A 9972-nucleotide genomic window follows, 5' to 3' on the forward strand; every position below is an offset into this window, starting at 1 on the left:
CTCCCGTCGATCATTTGACCCCTCAGACATTTATACCCACAGATCCTTTAGACCTGTTGAGACCCCATAGATAAATTTTGATCCCCTTTTTTTTCGAGCCCATACGACCTTAACACCAATTGAACTGTTTTGACCCCTTTAGAACCCTTTAAACACACACCACACAAACATCAAAAGTCTTTTTACAACACAGACTACTCTTTTAAGCAGGTGATTTGCAAACTCTACCCACGCGGAGGGTGGGTAAACTGTGCTAGTAACCTTATCTAAGCGAAAACGACTTGGAAAAACTATCACGAAAATGAAATCAATCTCCTGGAAGTTAGTCAACACAAAATAGAGCCTCACCCCTTCTCCCTTGCGCACTTGGTATTCCTTGTCCTCAAATAGAATCGTCTTTGGAACAATCACATTCGCCGTCTCCATCCTCACAATCACATCCGTCATCGTCATCATCACAATCACATTCGTCTTCTCCATCCTCACAATCACATCCGTCATCATCATCATCACAATCACATTCGTCGTCTCCATCCTCGCAATCACATTCATTTTCTCCATCCTCACAATCACATTCGTTGTCTCCATCCTCACAATCACATTCGTTGTCTCCACTGTCACAGTCACATTCCTCATCGTCGTCATCATCATCTTCCACATCCTTATCCTCCCCATCAGCCTCATCTTCTCCATCCACATTCTTGTCCTTTCTGTGAACACACAAGAATCACCAGAACTTCGTTTGAGAGAACATTTATCTGCATCGTGAAAATGTATCAGAGTACCACCAGATAGATAAACTCCAATAACAACATATTCATCAGTTGAGAGGTCCATCGGGATCAGAGTTTACTGTTCTTAATTGGAAGACCAATCATAAAATGAAGACTTGTGAAGAGCTTTACCGGAGCCGTTTGTTCCTCCATAAATATATTGCCCAAAGCAAGTTGATGATAAATATCACCATGGAGATGATCCCGACAGCATTTTCAAACCTCCCCCACAGCGACACGAGGTCTCCAACGTCCATTGGGCCGAAAAGAGAACCTTCCCCAAAGATCTGTGGACACGGATATAACAAGTTTAATAAATTAATGTTATTTCAATGAAAACAGGAATCAATATCCATCATAATGATCCTTAAGTGGGATCGTTTCAAACTGAAGTTGAAACCTGACGTTCTGACCACAGGCCCAGCAAACGGATCGAACGATGTAACTTGGTTTCCTTGAAACAAGATTTCAGAGTACATTTGTTGACACCATAATCAAACTGTCATTATTTATTTAATATCACAATCTGCTCCCTTCCGAAAACTTCCTTTTCATACCAATCAATGGGATCTTTAACCCTTTACCCTCTATCCATCAGCAATGGTCTTTCTCTCCGTTTCCCATTTACCTGGTAAGACTTCCTTATTGCACACACTCCAGGACGCACTTGCAGGTGTACCGGAAACAAATTTTCTTGAAATTCTTTGAAAAAACTCAAGAGCATAACAAGGTACGACCACATCGTAGCAACGAATGCGGCAGAATGGTCTAAATGTTCTCAAAGGTAAACACACAATGCATCCAGACGATGGTCTTTATGACGCTGCAAGCATTGTTGTCATGGTAACCGCATTCGGTACAACACAAACCCATTACAGTTTTCATTGTATCGTCATCCAATTTATAATATGTAATTATATAATGGTATGCCATATTTGCGTACAGGGTGGCCTGAAAGTTGTTTTTCCCTCCACAGTGAAGCATTCGTTCTTAAACTCTTCATACACAGGTTTTATTGTGCAGTACTGTACTTTTTTTGTATACCTTGTCGAGGCTCATATGAGAGCGAACACACAAAGCACAGCAAGGGGGTGCATGAGACAAGAAGGGGTAGGAGTGGGAAGGACAAAACAGTGGAGAGCAAAGACATTAGGAGATCTGTAGAAGGGAGAGGGATGGGGCGGGGAACACGGGGTATACAAGACGGACATTACAGGGACTTTCAGGAAGGAAAGTGGGGAATTTGAAGGAGGTGGGTTTGGGGTGGATTAATGGGGGTAGAAAAGATCAAGGATTTGGATGGGGAATGATAAGAGGTGGTGGTGAACAGCAGTTTTGAAGGCCTGGAGGGAGGAATGGGATTGAACAGAGTGAGGGGGTTTATTTCAAAGGCGGGAAAAAGAGGAACAAAAGAGTGAAGGTGAGCAGTGATTCATGATTTTGGTAGTTTTACCAGAAGGGGGTTGTGAGCGGACCTTCAACGGACTGCGGAAATATGGTGGTGACAAATCACAGACAGAGCGGGGGGGCGAGACCAGAGAGGATACAGTAGAAGACAGAAAGACCACTGATCTGGCTGCGGTGAGAGAGTGAGAGACCCAAAGACTTAGCCACATTGCGGGAGATACCAATGATCCTAAATGCCTTGGTTTCCACAGCGTTAAGCTGAGAAAGGTGAGATGCAGGAGCACCAGCTCAGAGGGGAGAGCATAACTCCATCAGGCTGTGGAAAAAAGCTTTGTAAGTGGTTTGAAGCTCAGGTGGGCCGAGGAAGGACTTTGGACAACAGAGGATTCCCAGTCAGTGACTGGCTTTGGAGGCCAGGTTGGAAATGTGCCTTTTCCAGGAAAAATCATGGCAGATAGTGAGACCAAGAAGCTTAAATGAAAGGACTTCTTCCTGAGGATTGTTGAGAAAGTGGATGGTGGGGGGGGGGGGGTTCCAAATGGTCATTTCAGAGAGACATCGTGAGAGTGTGAGATTTGTCAGGATTGAGAGACATGTTCAACGTGTTGGACCAGTTTGTGATTTTATCCAGATCTGCAGAGAGTGAAGAAGCTGCTTCTTGCCACTCTGAGGGATGACAGATGGTACGGCAGAGGGTGGAGTCATCAGCAGAGAGATAAAGAGGATTTTCCAGAGAGTCAGAGAGATCATTGATGAGAAAAAAAAGAGTCAGAGAGATCATTGAGGAGAGATCTTACAATGTAAATTAATCACTCATTGTGCTCCACCATGCAGATACAATGACTCATAAATTAAAAAGATACTTGATTAAAAAGAGACTTTGCTTTCAAGATATGCATGTGGATGCATCAAGATATTGAGTCGAGGATGAAATATAACACATCTCCAAACACGAGAAGCGATATTTATCTATTCCTGAGACCCTATGTTATGTCAGCAAAAACGAGTTCGTCCACTCGCTTTGATTGTTTGTGCAAAGAAGAAGAAGAAGAACACGAAATCATCTCATGGTCACAAATTTTGATGTAGAAGATTCTGAAAAATATTTGGGGCTCTGCCTCAAACTCTGCAACCTCCAATTGGAGAGCTGAACACTGAACAGGCTCCTCCCACCGAGACCGTTGGGAGTTGATGACACATCAGTAGAGAACATCCAATTGGAATTGACTTTGTTGATCGGTGTCTATTGGACTGTTTTTCTTCTTTACCTCATTCACTTTGTGTGAATTTCACCTGAACAGAGCACAACGAAAAGCTTTGTGGTTTTCTTTTTAGTCTGTTTTATGGTGATGTCCTTCAAATGTCCAGACTCACTAATTGTTTTTTTAAATTACACACAATAAAACCTGTACATTAAAAGAGTTTAAAAATGAATGTTTACCTCAAGTGGGATTTGTAAGGGAAAGACCTAAAAAGAGTGTGGATGGGGCAATTAATGGGGTGTGGCCAGCATTGGGGTTGGGTTTAGGAATCGGGCTTTAATGTTTTGATTGGGGTTTCCGCGAAATTGGAGTATAAGAAAATACTGTTGTTGATCAATGTCAGGTAAATATTCTTTTTTTCAGGACAAATTAACATTTTTTGACAAAAAAGCTATAATTTTTTATTTTACCCTCAATACATTTCACTTTTTTATAATTATTCTTGTATATCAATATACTGACCATAACTAGAAAGCAATAGAATGCAGAAAAACATATATTTACATCTTAAAATATCAATCTTTACAATTTTCACATTTTCCCCAAAGCCGGGTGGCGGCCATACTGGATTTCCATGATTTCAGGACTTCCCCCCGGAGGATCCCTTAGGACTTTTTTTCTGTCACTGAGGACATATTCAGGAACCAAAATCTGTTGAGTTTGCTTTTGTTGCAATTTGTGTGAGGTTGACCAAATATTTCTGCTAAGATGCTTCTACTATCAAGTCCCTCTACTAATCACAAGTTCAGAAACCCTCCCCATCATGCTTACCTCCTCCGAAACCCTCCCCTCCTCACTTCCCCTCTCCTCTCATCGCTATCCTCCTCGCTCTCACCCTCTCCTGGAGTGTATAGTGATGTTTGAGGGGTCGCACTCTCCACTCCCCCTCCTCACTCTTCCCTCATTCCAAGCTCCCCATTCCTCACCCCTCCTCACTCCTCTCTCTCCGTCCTCTCTCTCTCTCCCTTCCTTCCCTCCTCTCCCCCTTGTAGGGGAAAAATTTATATTAATGTATTTTAAATTGTAACAAATGGAGTTTCAGAAATGTGACTTTTATGCTGCAAATTGAATTGGCTGTCATTTCTGGCCAAAAGACTTTTGCCCTAAATGATAAGAAATGTGTTGTTCTGGAGCAGAGTGACCGAGCTGATAAATGAACCTTTGCTTAGAAAATGTACGAAGTGGCTTTTTGTCTAGAGGACACGTCTACAGTTTGGGTGAATATCCCCCAACCTCTCTCTCATGGAAGTATAAATATTTTGAAAGGCACATTGTTCTCAGTACGAGCACGTGAGGAAGTATAGTTTCTCAGTGGCTCGTACTCCTTGGAACTGACCAAGTACCAAGTTAGAATAAAACTCTCTGATGTAATGTAGAAGTGAATTGAATCGGGTTGGTCTAACTGTTAACTAAAATAAGCATAAATGAAATAGAACCAAATAATATTGCAAACAAATGGGGATTCTTAAGTTCATTGTACAAGGGTGAGAAGTGTATGGTGTATAATGAGGAAATAAATTGTTTCACAAGGAAGGACTTGTGTGGACATCAGTTTTATCAGTGTCGATAGGGTTTTTGTAGGATTTTATAATCAAATCGGACTAACGTTAAACTCTGTCTGAAGTCAAATAGGATTCCACAATCGGCCAGTTAGAATCCTTCAGGAGGACAACGATCACAACAAGGTGGGTTAAAAAATCCACATCACCCTCCCTACCCTCTGCCCCTCCCTCCATTCTCTCTGCCCCTCCCTCCTCTCCCTCTCCCTCCCTCCTCTCCCTCTCCCTCCTCCTCTCTCTCTCCCCCTTCCTCCCTCCTCTATCCCTCCCTCTTTCTCTCTTACCCTTAATATTCCCATCAGTGAAGTGATGTGTTGTATTTCCTCATTCCTCATGAATGCCTTCTGCTTCTCCTTAACAGCATTCATTATCTCACTGCTCAACCACCCTGGTCTCTTTCTGCCTCTAGTTTTACACCTCATTGGAATGTACTTACTCTTCACTCGACACATTTGTTCCTTAAAGGTTTCCCATTTCTCTGATGCTGATTGTCCTGTTATCAGTCTCCCAATCTACATCACCCGATTCTCTCCTCATACCCTCAAGGTTTGCCTTCCTGAAATCTAATAGCCTTACTCGACTATCCTGAACTCTAACTCTTCAAAGAATCCTTGCACACACAATGTTATGGTCACTGGATCCAAAATGTTCCCCTACCTCCAATTCGTTCAACATATTTGGATCGTTACTGAACACTGCCTTAAAGAATAATCGTGACTTAAATTCGTTGCTTAAAACTAACATCGTTTTAGAACTAACATCGTTCTAACATCGTTCTCACACTCTCACTATGTCTCTCCGAAAGGACCGTTGAGAACACCCCCCCCCCCATCCACTTTCTCAACAATCCTCTGGAAGAAGTCCTTTCTTTCAATCTTCTGGGTCTCACTATCTGCCATGATCTTTCCTGGGAAAGCCACATTTCAAACCTTGCCTCCAAAGCCAGTCGCCGACTGGGAATCCTCCGTCGTGCAAAGTCCTTCCTCGGCCCACCTGAGCTCCTGACCACTTACAAAGCTTTCGTCCACAGCCTGATGGAGTACTGCTCTCCCCTCTGGGCTGGTGCTCCTGCCTCCCACCTTTCTCGGCTTCATGCTGTGGAAACCAAAGCACTTCGGATCAATGGTATCTCTCGCAATGAGGCTGAATCTTTGGGCCTCTCACTCTCTCACCGCAGGTTGGTCGGTGGTCTTTCTGTCTTCTACCGTCTCCTCTCCAGCCTCGCCTCCACCACCCCTGCTCTCTCTGTGATTTGTCCCCACCACATTTCCACAGGGCGCTCAAGGTCCGCCAACAACTCCTTTCTTGTAAAACTACCAAAATCACGAATCACTGCTCACATTCACTCTTTCCTTCCTCTTTTTTCCACCTTTAGAATAAATTTTCTCACTCTATTCATTCCAATTCTTCCCTCGTGGCCTTCAAAACAGCTGTTCACCACCACCTCTTATCATCCCACATCCAAATCTTCAATGTTTTCGACCCCAGTTAATCCACCCCAATCCCACCTCCTTCAAAGTCCCTGCTTTCCTTCCTGATGGTCCCTGTAATGTCCATCTTGTATTCCCCATGTTCCCCGCCCCATCCCTCTCCCTTCCACAGATCTCCTAATGTCTCTGTTCCTCACTGTTTTGTCCCTCCCACTACCCCCCCTCTTGTCTCATGCCCCCTTGCTGTGCGTTGTGTGTTCGCTCTCACACGAGCCTTGACAAGGTATACAAGGAAGGTGATTTGTATTGTACAGTGTTCAAATATATGATTAAATTTGAATAAAAGTTCAAAGGCAAATAAATAAATCAATAAATAATTGCGGTTTTACCACCATTGTACCAGTGTCTATGACAGCATTCCAACACATTTCATGAGTTATTTGTGGCTGTTGTTTATATCCTTCATAATGGCCTTAAAAACAGAAAGTTTCCTCTGGAATGATTTTTCAATGTTGTTTGACTGTCAGGCAGGAAAAAAAAACAATCTCACTCCTCTCTGCACATGTACGATTGGGACAAATTCAGAGACAAAGTACAGTGAAACTAGACTTATCTTTATATTCGTGTTCCAATTTGTGTTCAAAATTATAACGTGCAATTTAAATAAGTTCTTCCTTTGTCATAAACTGATAAGCCAGACAGACAGACAGACAGACAGACAGAGACATGCACCAATTGATTAACCCCGCTTTTTGCTTTGCGTGCATGGAGTAATATTGACAGCTCAGGGAAGCCATTATCACGCAGAATGGTTTTGCTGTGTTCAATTTCCGCAGTGAGGTCGCACGGTGAGCAGGTGGCCAAGGCTCTATCCACAAGGTCGGTGATGAGAGCAATCTTATAATGTGTGTGAGACTCAATGAGTCCCACCGTGTATACTGCCCAGTGAAGGTAATCTTGTGACATATGGTAGTCAATAATAATCTGATTTCTCAACTAGTATGTCGAGAAAAGGGAGTGCTTTCAATTGCTCCATCTCAAAGGTGAATTCGAGCGCAAGCTGGAATGTGTCAGGATATGCCAGGATGTCCATGTACGCATCAGCAGAATATAATATTTTTTTATCTTACAAATGTATCTCATACACTTATTGAAAATACACACCAAGTTATGACATTAGTGGTTAAATCATAGAAGGCGCACTTCTCGTGCAAACAGACAAATGTTAGCGAGCACCTGATCAATTGGGCATACGATTGCTATGCCATCCAATTGAGCTTGTATGGTGTCATTAACAACTTGGGCACTCAGGAGAGCACACGGATCTGGGTTCAGACCTGAACTAAAATTTCATCGGCGTGTTCTTGTCACCGAACCAACTCATCCACCCAGTTTCGTCCGAATAAGTCCATAACTTTTTGAGATATCGTGTTGTATATCATTTTATCCCCATCACTCAATGGTGAAGAATCACTAAAAAATTCTGATCTCACACACACACACACACACACACACACACACACACACACACACACACACACACACACACACACACACACACACACACACACACACACACACACACACACACACACACACACACACACACACACACACACAAACACACAAGCATTTAAAGGCCATTTTCCCCACTAAAGCAGGGGTTAGCCTTGCGGGCCCCATGACAATCTTCTCCACTTTACCCTCTTTTCTGCATCTCCCCTTCTTAATCCCCTTGCCCACATTTCCTCTTCCACCACATTTGGCCAAGTGTTTCTCGGTCTTCCCCTTCCTCGACTTCCGGCTGCACTCATTTCCAACACTCCTCTCACCCAGTCACTTTCATCCTTCCTCAACACATGACCCAACAATCTCAGCCTGTTTCTCTTCACAACCTCCATCACAGGCTCTATTCCCATCATATTCTGCAAGTCATCATTTGTCTTCCTTTCTCACAACGATACTCTGCACATCCACTGAACCATTTGCATTTCCACCCTTTCCAGCCTTTGCTGCTGCTCCATGTTCAGTACCCATGTCTCACTCCCACAAACCATCGTACTCCTCACACATGTGGCATACACCTTTCCCTTCAGCTTCAACGACACTCCCCTCTTTGTCAGCACGCCACTCAGTTCCCCAAACTTCTTCCATGCACATCTCACTCTAGCAACCGTCGAAGAGTCTGATCCACCTTCTCCATTCAGCATGTCTCCGAGATAGCAAAATGTTTTCACCCCTTCCAGCTTCACACCATCTCCAAGATCCAACTCAACAATTCCTTCATCTGCTGCTCCCTCGATGCACACCTTACACTTGAATGTAGCTGCCACACTGGTTAATGACCCTCTCACCCCACTACATTTTCGATGAACCCATTCAGCACACATTGTACACTGAATGGAGTTCACTCCGACACCCTTCCTGCACACAGCACACGGCCACTTCCCAGTCCTTTCCACCTCACCACATGCTTCACCACTTGCCATCACCTTCGTCTTTCCGATATTCACCTTCAAACCTTTTGCCTCCATACATTCCTTCCACTTGTTCATCTTCTCCTTCAGTCCATCCATACTCTCTGCAATCAACACCAGATCGTCTGCATACAGCAGCTCCCACGGTAAACCCTCCTTTACCCTCCGAGCCAGCACCTCCATCACAACTACAAATAGAAGTGGACTTAGTACCGACCCCTGGTGCACTCCTACCCTCACCTCAAACTCACCACTGTTCCCATCCTTCGTCCTTACAGCTGTGCGTGCTCTCTCATACATGGCCATCACTACTCTGATCAACCATTCCTCCACTCCTAACTTCCTCCATGCCCATGCCATTACTTCGCGTGGGACCCTATCAAATGCTTTCTCCAGATCAACAAACCCAAAAAACAACTTCTTCCTCTTCTCCATGTACTTCTCCTGCAACTGCCTTACAATAAAAATTGCATCTGTCGTTCCTCTTCCTGGCATAAATCCAAACTGCATTTCGTCAATCTTTACCTTCTTCCTTATCCTCTTCTCCAACACCCTATCCAATACCTTCATTCCATGCTCCAATAACTTTATTGCTCTATAGGAGCCACAGTCCAGAGGGTCACCTTTCCCCTTGTACAGAGGGACGAGGGTACTCAGTTCCCAATCCAGATCTTCACCAAAATTCGGGAAATCCCAAATTTTTTTTGAATCTGTCCGCAACTTTTTAAGATATCTTGTTCTCAAGTAGACAGACAGAGGTGAAAATATAACCCCCATCCATCTTCGGTGGCAGAGGTAATAAACTCAACTGTGCACGTTGCTGAGTTCACGAGTTCCACATAGACCAACTCGGAAATCGACGGAGGTTCGAGATTGCTGTGTTATAGCGATGCTGCATAAATACGGATGGCTTATTTGTGGATCTTGAATATAAAGTTGTATTGTCTGTCTGTCTATCAATAGAATCGGCCCCACCAGTAGTTACCCAATCATATTTCAGACCGTTGGAATCCTCTTGGCAAATGGAGATGGAAGAAAACATTTTCAAACCAACAAGGGAGGGG

General features: G+C 43.7%; 1 pseudogene; it reads right to left on the bottom strand.

Moving 5' to 3' along the window:
* Positions 1–7926: 7926 nt before the first annotated feature.
* On the bottom strand, positions 7927–9539 carry LOC147020572 (uncharacterized; annotated as a pseudogene).
* Between the last annotated feature and the right edge of the window lie 433 nt (positions 9540–9972).

The sequence above is a fragment of the Eptatretus burgeri genome, chromosome 9 (genome assembly GCF_056783735.1).
Source record: "Eptatretus burgeri isolate ZD-2024b chromosome 9, Ebu_testis_v1, whole genome shotgun sequence".
NCBI classification, from domain to species: domain Eukaryota; kingdom Metazoa; phylum Chordata; class Myxini; order Myxiniformes; family Myxinidae; genus Eptatretus; species Eptatretus burgeri.